This window comes from Pristis pectinata, chromosome 21 (genome assembly GCF_009764475.1).
Source record: "Pristis pectinata isolate sPriPec2 chromosome 21, sPriPec2.1.pri, whole genome shotgun sequence".
NCBI lineage: Eukaryota > Metazoa > Chordata > Chondrichthyes > Rhinopristiformes > Pristidae > Pristis > Pristis pectinata.
The window spans coordinates 3,135,933-3,147,990 of NC_067425.1; the positions used below are offsets into that span (position 1 = coordinate 3,135,933).

The 12,058-nt window shown below is 44.5% G+C and overlaps 1 long non-coding RNA gene across 1 annotated transcript; it reads left to right on the top strand.

The window, feature by feature from the left end:
* Positions 1-238: 238 nt before the first annotated feature.
* Positions 239-6,703, top strand: LOC127581466 (uncharacterized). Its single transcript, XR_007957956.1, has 3 exons — positions 239-471; positions 5,079-5,186; positions 6,632-6,703. It is a non-coding gene; the product is annotated as an uncharacterized LOC127581466 (long non-coding RNA).
* Positions 6,704-12,058: the final 5,355 nt, after the last annotated feature.

Here is a 12,058-nt window from a genome sequence, read left to right on the forward strand (position 1 = left end):
GCAACCTCCACACACCAGGATCAGCAACATTTGTTTTTCATTTTTTAAAAAGACATTTATATTTATATTTAATCCCTCCCAGAATGAATTTGATTTAGGCGCAGTTAGAAAAAGCGAGCAAAAAACACCTCGGCTTCTCCAGCTCCAGCCGCTGCCAGACGTAAAGCGGGCGGCTGGTGTGATGGACACCAGCTGCCGACCAATGGAAAACCAGGCTGCCGGTCACTGCCCCGCCCGGTGAGGGCAAAAGGAACCAATCCACGAAGAGGCGTCGCGGAACATCCGCCAGCAAGTCCGGTTGCCGGGCGCCCGCCCCTCTTTTGTTAACTCTCCGACGCCACCACAATATTCTTTGAAAATAAAGGGATGATCTCTGACAGACTCGGAAGGGGGGAGTAATTAGGTAACCCAGGGAGGCAGACGGACACTTACTTTCTGTGGAGCTGACAGGACTGCATAGTTAGACTGTGGGTAAGGTCATGGATTCGTTCGCTCCTTCGACTCGCGCTGCTTCTGCGGCAAAAAAAACGCCAGACGCAGCAGCTGAAGGCGCATGCGCGCTGTCAGCGCCCGAGGGCGCATGTCGGTTCCCGGCGTCCGGCAGCGCATGCGCATTCCCCCGCCCCCGCTGACGGCTGGTGTCCTTCCCTCCCGGCGCTGAGAGTGCGCACCATTGCCGGCGGCGCATGCGCGTTGCATAAACACCTGCCTCCTGCTGTGGTCAGTCCAGAGATCTCATTCAGTTTGCGTCCGATGTTCTGGGCTATTTTGCATCAGCTTTTTGGCTTTCCCCTTCCTCTATCCCGCTCACCTTGTTATTGTTAATGATATTTGCTGAGGAGGGCAAAATGTTGAGTTGGAGGAAATGAGTGGCGCCGCCACTGACTGGAGGGCCAGGAGAACCTGGGCATTTGCACACCTGACCTTGTACATTGTAGGTTACACTTAAAATGGCAATGAAATTATCACTTAACCTGAGGAGTTCCATGGATCCACGAATCAGACACAGCTAGGATGGAAATTTCTGGATAAAGGGATTGCCTACCATTATCAACTTGGACTTTAAAGTTTTTAATGTAGAAAAAATGTCCCAAGGCACTTCACAAGGGTGAATCTAGTGAGGATTTGATACTGGGCTGTTTTAAATGGCCTTTTAGGGCAAATATCATTTTAAGGCATCCCTCAAAAGCAGAAGATGAAGTGTGCTGGTGGTACGCTGAGTTCCTCCAGCGGATTGTCTGTTGCTCCAGATTCCAGCATCTGCGGTCTCTTGAGTCTCTCTGCTGGTGGAAATGTTCTGGAAGAAAATTTCTAGAATGCCATTTTGCTTACATTGGGAAAGAAATTAGGTTAGGTGATGGTTTTGCAAAGACTTATGTTCAGTCCACTAGGATGATCAAATTTTTCAGGTCACAGGTCATTTAAATTCCCCATTCCACTCCCAATCTGACCTCTAAGAGCAAAATACTGCAGATGCTGTAAATCTAAAATAAGATCAGAAAATGCTAGAAATATTCAGCTTGTCAAGCAACATCTGTACCAGCACAGCACCATGGCTGAAATGGCCATGGGTGCAAAAACAAGGATGGTTTTCCACAATCTTACAGGGCCTTGCTGAGACCACACTTGGAGAATTGTGCACAGTTTTGCTCTCCTTATCTAAGAAAAGATGTACTTTTCATTAGAGAGAGTGCAGCAGAGGTTCACCAGACTGATTCCTGGAATGGTGGGACTGTTTTATGAGAGACTGGGTAAACTAGGTCTGTACTCGCCAGAATTTAGAAGAATGGGAAGGAATCTCATCGAATTGTACACATTTCTGACAGGGCTGGTATAAGGGAGGATGTTTCCCCTGGCTAGCTGGTGGGTGGAGGGCTGGTCTAGATCAAGGTCAAGGGGTCACAGTCTCAAGATATGTTGTTAAACATTTAGGATGAGGTGAGGAGAAATTTCTTCCCTCAGAGGATGGTGACCCTATGGAATTTTCTACTGCAGGAAGCTGTGAGGTCAAACCACTGAATATTTTTGAAATCAATAGGGTTGAAACATAAAAGGCATCAAAGGGTTTGTTATTGAGATAAGGATCAGCCATGATCACATTGAATGATGGAGAAGGCTCGAAGAGCCGAGTGGCCTACTCCTGATCCTATTTTTCTATGTCTCTATGTATTGAATGGTGTGGCAGGCAGGTGGAGCTGAATGACCACCTTATGGTTCAGGCTGTAATCTTGGGTGGTGAAGAAGCAGTTCAGAGACATGGTGGTGAGGTGGAGCTGAGTGTCATCAGCATACATGCAAACTGCTTTTGGCATGTGGGAGGGCAAACATAAGTACGGGACTTTGGAAGACACAATGGACGTGGGAAAGACTTATCCTGGAGGAATATAAGAAATGGCCTCTAACCTCACCTCTAACCACAGCTGGCGTTCCTCCTTCTCCACAGGGTTGGTCTCCATGGTGGCGAAGTACTGCATGCCGTCCAACAAGCAGGTCCAGGTGGCCTTCTGCTTGAGGGTGTCATTGTACCAGGCTGGGTGGTGCAGGCATCGCAGGAGCTGTGCCTTGGTGGCACTTGCAAAGACACAGCCTACTGTCCGTGCGCCTAAGTGAAGAGGGAGGACCATTCTGAATTGTAACAAGTACTTACATTCAGAGGGTGTATAGCACAAGGGGGGGGGGGGGGATAGGATAGAGGTTGGAGCAAAATATTGGAGGGAATAAGGCGCAGAGATAGCTGATAAAAATAGATGGTGGGAGACGGAGGGGAAGGTTCAGGAAGGTGAAAGAGGAGGATGAGGGCAGGGGATTGAGGGCTGTAGCAGATACAGTTGGAAAGCGGGGAGGGAGAGGCTAAGAGAGAGAGAGGGTCGAGGAGAGTGACCTTACTAAAGAATGCTTTAAAAATGAAGTTGAATGAAAACTCTTCATGAATGCCTGGCTTCTTAAATACCTGTCATTTTAGTAATGAAATAATCTCTTCCATAATAAGCACAGGATTTAAGTTTCTTGGAGTGGGAGATCGGCAGGGATCACACATCTGGCATTTCCCTCAACACACTGGTGAATATCGGCTATCACCTAAAACAGGTGTTCTGGGTTATTATCAAACTGCTATCATGGGACGTTGCAGGGTGTAAATTAGATTTTACATTTGAAAATCAAAAAAACTGCAAGTGCCAGAATCTGAAATAAAAACAGAAAATACAGCAGCAGTGGGGGAAAGCATTTCCGCTCCCCCACAGACGCTGCTTGACCCACTGACTTCCTCCAGCAGATTGTTTTTTGCGCCAGATTCCAGCATCTGCCATCTTTTGTATCTCTTACAACAGAAAATGTTGGAAATACTCAGTGAGGTAGACAGTTTCTAAAGAGAAACGGTTAACATTTCATGTTGAAGAACCTTCTTCAGAAATTGTTTTCTTTTCTTCCCCGGTGCTGCAGATGGGTTTTTTGACCTGAAATGTTAAATCTGTAAGGATATCCTATTGACTGCATGTTGATTTGGCACATTTTGAAAAGTGCTTTATAACTATAATTTCCTTCTCCTATAATAAGAGCCCAGAGCACCTTTTCATAATATCCACTTTCTTACTGTCTCTCAATTAATAAGTAGATGGTTCTGTTCTTACAGGTGCTTTTTATTAAAAGATTGTTAGTTTATTTAAGACTCTTTCAATTTCTTAAAATACAAAATGGATCCATGATTACTGTTAGCAATACCAGTGTGTAAACAGCCCCAGATATTCCCTAAATCACAAGGTCCGTCTCCAGCTGCCTGGGAAGTCGATGGTTTCTGGCAAGATTGGAGGAATCAGCACCTATACTGTGGATTGCAGCCGCACTGCGTGACTGACGGGAGCCTGGGATTTGCCCTTAATGTAAGATGTTAAATTGAGGTGCCATAACCAGAAGAAACCATGCTAGTCCTCATCCTTCTTGACTGACACAGCCAAAAATACATAGACCAACCAATCCCATATTCCAATAGTGACAACACTCTGAAAACAACCCTTGTGCTGCAAACTGTTTTCTGACATCCTGAGGTCATGAAAGACATTCCATAAACATAGCTTATTTTTTAGTATGAGTCTTGTTGCTCTTGAGGAATCTCCCTGGGTATAAACTTAGTTCTTGTCATTGGCAGTATAATTGCACGTCAGGTTCTCCAGAGCAGTTGTGTGTGTTTTAAAAATGAACACCTGTGTTCAGACAACGGACAGACATAACAGTTTGTCTCTGCGCATTTTATTTTGCCCTACCCCTGAAGCTGCTGCCTTGCATTGCAAGTGCCAGCCCTCCCTTTGGTGTCTCAACCCGAATCTTTGATCCTTAGCAGTAAGACCAAGAGAAAAAGGAATCAAAAGTTGGTCATGTCGCTCCTTGAGCCTGCTCCCCTATTCAATAGATGCTGGCTGAATTTTACAGCAGATCCACTCTCTTGTCCAATCCCCATATGCCTTTTGAAGAAATCCGTATTCTCCGTATTCAACAACTGGGCATCCACAGCCCTCTGAAGTAGACAGTTCCAAGGAATCACAACTCTTACTGCAGAAACTTCTCCCTTCAGTGCCAAACGGCCATTCTGTTATCCTGCTTCTCTCCAGCAGAGACAGCTCCTCAGAGTCATCATTGGATGTTACCATGAGCAGTTACCCTGCTGATACTAAATTTCTCGCTCACTCACGTGTTGTGGACATAGCTGGCAGACTGGTAGTTATTAGAACAATACAGCACAGGACAGGCCCTTCGGCCCACAATGTTGTGCCATCCCTAATTTCCTTTCAAGAAGGAGATGCTGCATTGTAAGTTTATTTCTCTTCCCCTGCATAGTATCTATAATCTTCACCAGCTATTCACAATTAAAATCCACTGGAACAGATCCACCCAGTTAAATCTCAGGTGGATGTTAAAGGTCCCTCAGTACCATGTCTAAGAGTGGGGAGTGCTCCCCAGTGTCCTCTGACCAACATCAGTAAAGAGAGATGATCTAGTCACTTTCACATTACTTGTAAAACCCTGCATTAATTGGCTGTCCTGTTTCCTTCATTACAACGGTGCTCACACTTCATGGACCACAGAGCGCTTTGGGTTGTCCCGAGACTCTGACTGAAGCATTGGAAGTAGCATCCCCCACCTTGCTGAACACAAAGAAAACTACTGCAGCCTTGGAGAAGGGCTGAATAGAGGTGAGTGATAGCTAGAGCACAATCTCTGGACTCAAATCTTGTCCACACTCCTGACTTGAGAGTTCAACCCAAGGCTTTTGATGAATCTCCCCATTGTGTTATGTCCTTGTATAGACACTGAACCTTTCATTTTATGTAACTATATATTGTCCCATGAGAGCTGCCTCCAGTTATAGATGGAAATCCTAATTAGGCTGTTTGGAAATTATAATAGGCTACTTAATATTTTCATCTCCAAACAAGCCTGTGGCCATAAGATTCTGGCACAGATCTTCCTCTCCTTGCTGCCTGAAGGCACTGCCGTGTCTGTCATTAAACAAAAGGCTTTGAGGTAATTTAGTGCACAGTGACAGGCAAGTGCTCACTTGCCCTTTATCCCTGTGTTAATGTATTACATTAAAAGTCAGCCCATCTGCAAACATCAGCTCTGGTCTGTTTCTCTGAAATGCTTTACCCATCCTGAAAGGTGAATGAGAGCTCTCTTGCAAAACATGGCTGTTACACTAAAAAAAAACAGACTTGCATTTCTACGGCAACATCAGCCTTTGCCTCACAGCTCCAGAGACCTGGGTTCAATCTTGACCTTTGATGCTGTCTGTGTGGAGTTAGCACTGTGTGGGTTTCCCCTGAGTGCTCCAGTTTTCTCCCACATCCCAGATGCGTGCTACTGGCTACTGTATGTTATGAGTGCCAGAGGAATCAAAGAGCAGTTCGTGGGCGGGAGAGGATTGTAGGGAGGGGGGAATGGGACTGATGGGATTGCCCTATTAGGGGCTGTCATTGACCTAATGGGCCAAATGGATTCCTCCTTTCTTGTGATAAGTAAATAAATAATTTAGCATCCTCATTGTCCCAAAGAAAACATTTTACAACCAGTGAAGTACTTTTGCAATGTAGTCCTGGAAAGGCAGCAGTTAATTTGTTCACAGCAAGCTTCCACAAGCAGGAGGAAGATAAACGGCCTGATAATCTGTTTTGAACAATAAGTATCTGCCAGGGTAATGGGATAACTTGAAAAAATGGTGGACGCTGCAAATACTCGACAGGTCGGGCAGCATGTGTGGAGAGAGGTAACATTTCCTGTTGATGAGATTTAATGAGAACACAGCCTCCTCTGCTCTTTGAATGGTGCTGTGTGATTTCTTTCCATTCCTCTAAGAGACTGAACAGACCTCCATGTTTAACATGTTATCTGAAAGCCAGCAGCTGCATCACCAGAGTATTGGTCTGGATTTTGTGTTATCCCTTCCACCTTCTGATTGAAGCTGTTCATGGTGCATTGACTATTACTGCACCAGATCCTTCTCTATTTCATCAGTGGGTCCCTGTTTAGATTAAAGTTAAATGCCCCATTACCTGATCAACATAGTAGTTGAATGTATTGTGGAAATCTCATGTACTGATTGTGATTCAACCAATGTTGACTGTCTTCACATTCATTTCAGAGAGAATGCAATCTGTTTCAACTTGTTTCAACATTCCCCATTGGAGAAACTGGAGCACTTCATATGTAAAAGGCAAGCAACATCTCATTTTGGTCTAATCTGACCCTACCCAAACTCTACATTAATTAAATAGGCTATTAGCATAATGGTTATGTTACTGGGTTGGTATCTGAAGACCGGGGCTTTTGGTTCAGAAACCTGTTCAAATGCCACTCTGTCAGCTGGGGAACTGAAATTCCAGAATGAAAATTATGTTACAGCGCAATTGTGGACTCAATGGCGAGTCCAGGTGTGGGGTGAGAGGCAAGCAACTGACCTCAGTGCGTTCTGAATATCATCATTGCAGTGTACAGCCACTGAACTGTGGAACTTGCTGACAGGCACTTGGCAGTTTTCTGCACAGCTGGCTGTCAGCATGATCCCACCCACTGTTTTGGTTGGCTCTTAATTGCCTTTGAAATGGCCCAGCGAGACACCAAATTGGTGGGCCAGGAGGACAGACAATGCCGGTCTTATCAGGGATGCCCACGTCCATGATTGAATAACAAAAATGGGGCTTTAAATCCTGAATGCTCAGCTCCAGTTTTAAGATTATGGCCCGTTTCCAGATTCCCCGGCTACCCTGTATCCTGTTCTACCCTTTATCATACTAAACACACCATCTCTCAATTATTTAAATTCCAGGGAATACCTGTCAAGTTTACCCAATAAATATAGAACATAGAACAGCACAGCACAGGAACAGGCCCTTTGGTCCACAATGTTGTGCTGAACTAATTAAGCTAATGACAGCTAATCCCTCTGCCTGCACATGGCCCACATCCCTCCATTTCCTGCATATTCATGTGCTTATCTAATAGCCTCTTAAATGTCTCTATCGTATCTGCCTCCACCACCACCCCTGACAACGCATTCCAGGCACCCACCACTCTCTGTGTAAAAAAAAAACTTGCCCCACACATCTCCTTTGAACTTACCCCCCTCACCTTAAACACATGTCCTCTCGTATTCAACATTTCCACCCTGGGGAAAAGATACTGGCTATGCCTCTCTGTGCCTCTCATAATTTTATAAACCTATCCGGTCTCCTCTCAACCTCTACCACTTCAGAGAAAACAAACCTAGTTTGTCCTTATAGCACATGCCCTCTAATCCAGGCAGCATCCTGGTAAACCCTTTCTGCACCCTCTCCAAAGCCTCCACGTCCTTCCTATAATGGGGCAACCAGAATTGAATGCAATACTCCAGTTGCAGCCTAATCAGGGTTTTATAAAGTTGCAACATAACTTCCTGACTCTTGAAATCAATACCTCAACTAATAAAGGCAAGCTGTAAACTATTAAAATTACACCTTTTGCTGATTTTAAACTCCACCTTGATTGCAACATATATACGTAGAATGTACCACATAGAAACGTCATTCCACCTGTCTAGTCTGTGTTAGTGCTTCTGCTCCTCTCCATTTCCCCCATCACTACTTCCTCCATTCCTTTCTTCTTTCTGTACCTATCCAGCTTCATCTGACTTCCACTCCCTGCACTTACCGGGATAAAAAAAATCTCCTGAATTCCCTTTAGGATTTATTATTCCTTCCCTGCGCAGGGAAAGTTAATGCTCTATTCAGGTGGTGGGTTGGATGTAAAACATGTGATTTATTTCATGACCTCAATTTAAGGCAAGTGTGAAAGATCAAACTTCAGAAACATTTCCTAAGAACCAAACATTGCCAGGAGGATGAGCATTGATATTTCAGTTATGTCAGGTCAGTGTAGTAACACAGAAAATGCCTTTCTCTACTTTAGTTCTGGAATCAATTTAAGGTGCATTTGAAACTGCAGATTAGTGTATATTGCATATGGCCTTCAAATGATTATTGAATTAAAGGGAAAGTTCTCATTTTTATCTGCTCTTGAGACGACGATTATTAATTACGTGCCTCTAGCAAGTATGATTATAAGATGTGTTACTGACATCCAAATTGTTGTTAAACTGTCAGTAATGCAGTTCAAAGTTTGTTGTGGCATTCTTGGGGACCTGAGGTAAAGCCAATGCTTTGGAGCTGTAATGTGATGCACTGAAGCTGCATTGGATGTCTCCATTAGTAGGAGCCTCAGAATAAAGGGACGTTCCTTTAAAACTAAGATGAGGAGGAATTTCTTCAGCCAGAAGGTAGTGAATCTGTGGAATTCATTGCCACAGAGGGCTGTGGAGACCAAGTCGTTGGGTGTATTTAAGGCAGAGATTGATAGGTTCTTGATTGGTAAGGGGGTTAAGGGTCGCGGGGAGAATGTGGAAGAATGGGGTTGAAAAAATCAGCCATGGTTGAATGGTGGAGCAGACTTGATGGGACGAATGGCCTAATTCTGCTCCTATTATCTTATGAACTAATGGAATGCACTCAGACTCCAGCCACTTCCCACTGTCAGCTGTATGATTGCAAGGTGGCTGTTTTTAACTGGGTAGGAGCAAAATATCTGGATACCTGGTGGGTTTAACTTTCAGCTCAACTGACCAATCCCTGTCGGAGAGTAGGGAACAGTAGGGAGGATGAGAGGAGACATGATAGAGGTGTACAAAATATTAAGAGGAATAGATAGAGTGGACAGCCAGCACCTCTTTCCCAGGGCACCAATGCTCAATACAAGAGGACATGGCTTTAAGGTAATGGGTGGGAAGTTCAAGGGAGACATCAGAAGGTGGTTTTTCACCCAGAGAGTGGTTGGGGCATGGAATGCGCTGCCTGGGGCGGTGGTGGGGGCAGGTACATTGGTCAAATTCAAGAGATTACTAGTTAAGCATATGGAGGAATTTAAAATAGAGGGATATGTGGGAGGAAGGGGTTAGATAGTCTTAGGTGAGGTTTAAAGGTCGGCACAACATTGTGGGCCGAAGGGCCTGTATTGTGCTGTACTGTTCTATGTTTTATGTAGATCAGTTATTGGGCTTCCTACCCAGCAGGAACCCAAGTCATTTGCAAAAATTTAGGATGTAACAGATAGAAAGAACCTTTCCCAACTTCAGCTGTTCCAAAATTCCTCAGAGGCAGTGAAACTCTTTGAAAATGTGGTCGCTATAGTGGTGTAGGAAACATGGCAGCCCATGAGCACACGGCTAGAAATGACCAGCTCATTTGTTTTAGTGATACCAAGTGAACCATAAATATTGACCAGGACACCCAGGAAAACATCCCTGCTCTTTGGATGATTTGCATTGCATCTCCCTCAAGGAGCAGAAAGGGCCTCAGCTTAATATTTCATCCAAAAGACTACACCTGTGACAATGCAGTGCTCCCTCAGCGTTCCCCTTGGAGATCCACCCTGTATTTTAACCTTGGGTATTTGGAACTGGAATCAAACCCTTTTGACTCAGGAACGAGAGCCCTCCCTTAAGGTTAGTTTTGGGGGCTTTGCTACCTCTATAGATAAATCTAGCCATCAGCCAGGGCAGAGTAGCAAGCTTGCTTTTCAGTATTCTGCATTGTGTCGTTGTATATTATACTCAAAGATAACCAGCCTGCTGTTAAGCAGCCTCTAAAACCTCTCAAGGTGCTTTTTCAGTCTATATCTCATGCTGTGATGCTCATTCAGAGAGCCAGGTTTTGCCTCAGAGGAGGAGAATGAGGCAGATAAAATTCAGGGAATTCCAGAGCTCAGGGCTGAGGCAGTTGAAGAGTGAGAGGCCAGAACTGGATGTGGGTAGAAGTTTGTTTTGTTCTCTAACCAGTGTTGGTATTGCTGCTAATCCCTCCCTGAGACGTTAATATGAGCTGCCTTGAACCGCACCAGGCCTTATGATGCTTGTTACATTTGGACATTTGCTAAAGCCAATCAGGCCACTTCAGAGGGCAGTTAAGAGTCAACCGCACTGTGTTTCTGGAACCATGGTAAGGACAGCAGAGTTCCTTCGCTAAAGGATGACCCTCTTGGCTGTAGGATGCTACAGAGGTGAGGAAGGGAGAGGTCAGAAAGGGATTTGGAAACGACACAGTAAATCTTAAAATCAAACAAATGGTGGACTGGGATCCAATATAGATCAGTGAGTAACGGACAGACAGCCTAGTGGGACATGGGCAACAAAGTTTTGGTTATGTTCTCTGAAGAAAAGGTGGCAGGGAGTTCACTGGAGTAGCCAGATCTGGAGGTAACAGCATGTATCCGATCAATCATTCCCTGACCATTGTTTTTCTTTTATATTCGTAGCTCCCCCAACACAAATTATTAACAGCAAAATGCACCAGGTAAAGGTTGGCAAATGACTTATGCCCATTAGTCTAATGCGGGCTGGAGATGAAATCCAGATAAAAGGCCAATATGTTGGTGGCGTTGTCTGTCATCATACCCAGTGGAGAGGACGTAATAATTTATGCTGTTACCATGGAAATGCAAGTTATCCTATCTTCAGGCTACAACTGGCACCATTATTGATCTTAGTCCTTTGTTATCTGAGATTGTGGCTGGATTCTGGTATTCTTTCTCTGGTGGGAACATTGATCTCTTGTTGAAATAACTCTTTCAGTGCTCCTTGCATTCACGTTCAATTGCAGGAGTCAGCTAAGGCTCAGCGCATTGTGCTTTCCTATTTCACCTCTCACCCAAATGTTGTGGGTTCAAGTCCTACCCCAGAAACTTGAGCAAAATAATCCAGGCTGACTCTCCATCACAATCGAAGGTGCTGCCTTTAAAAATGAGGCAGTAAGCTGAGGCCCTGCCTCCTCTCAGGTGGACAAAGGATTATATGGTTCTATCTTGAGGAAACAATGCTCTGGAACTCTCCCTGGTTTCCTGGCCAAACATTTATTCCTTGATCATCTGGTTGTGATCATATTTTTTGGGAGCTTGCTATGCACACACTGTTGTCTCCCATATTACAACCTGGCTACCCTTAAAACACTGTCCATTAGCTATGAATAATGTTGAGGCATCTGAGCGACACTATGAAAATGTAAGGCTTTCTTCTTCCTTCACCCGTGAAGCTCTGGGCTGTCATCCTGTTGCCATTTCCACTACAATGTGGTATGTTGGCAGCACAACATTTCCTGGAATCAACCTGTGATAAACCACAGGCTGGAAGCTTTTGAGAGGAAGGAATAAGGAATTCATGTCTTGTTACCTTTGTAACTTGTAAACACACGATCAGCTTCAAGCAAAGATATCGTACAGGAATTAAAAAGCCAGAGGAGGCCACTCAGCCCCTCGAGCACATTCCATCATTCAATATGTTCAGATGGCTTAACTTCATCTCCTTGATTAGATTCCCTGCCCCTTGATATTCAAACCCAATGCAAACCTACCAATTTTAATTGACTCCAGGCTGTGTTTTGGGTGAGTGAGTTCCAGATTTCAACACAACCCAACACAAATTTTTGCTCTGCCCTTTTTTACTAGACTCCCCTCCTGCCAAAGAATTCCCTCACTTTTGAATTTTTCT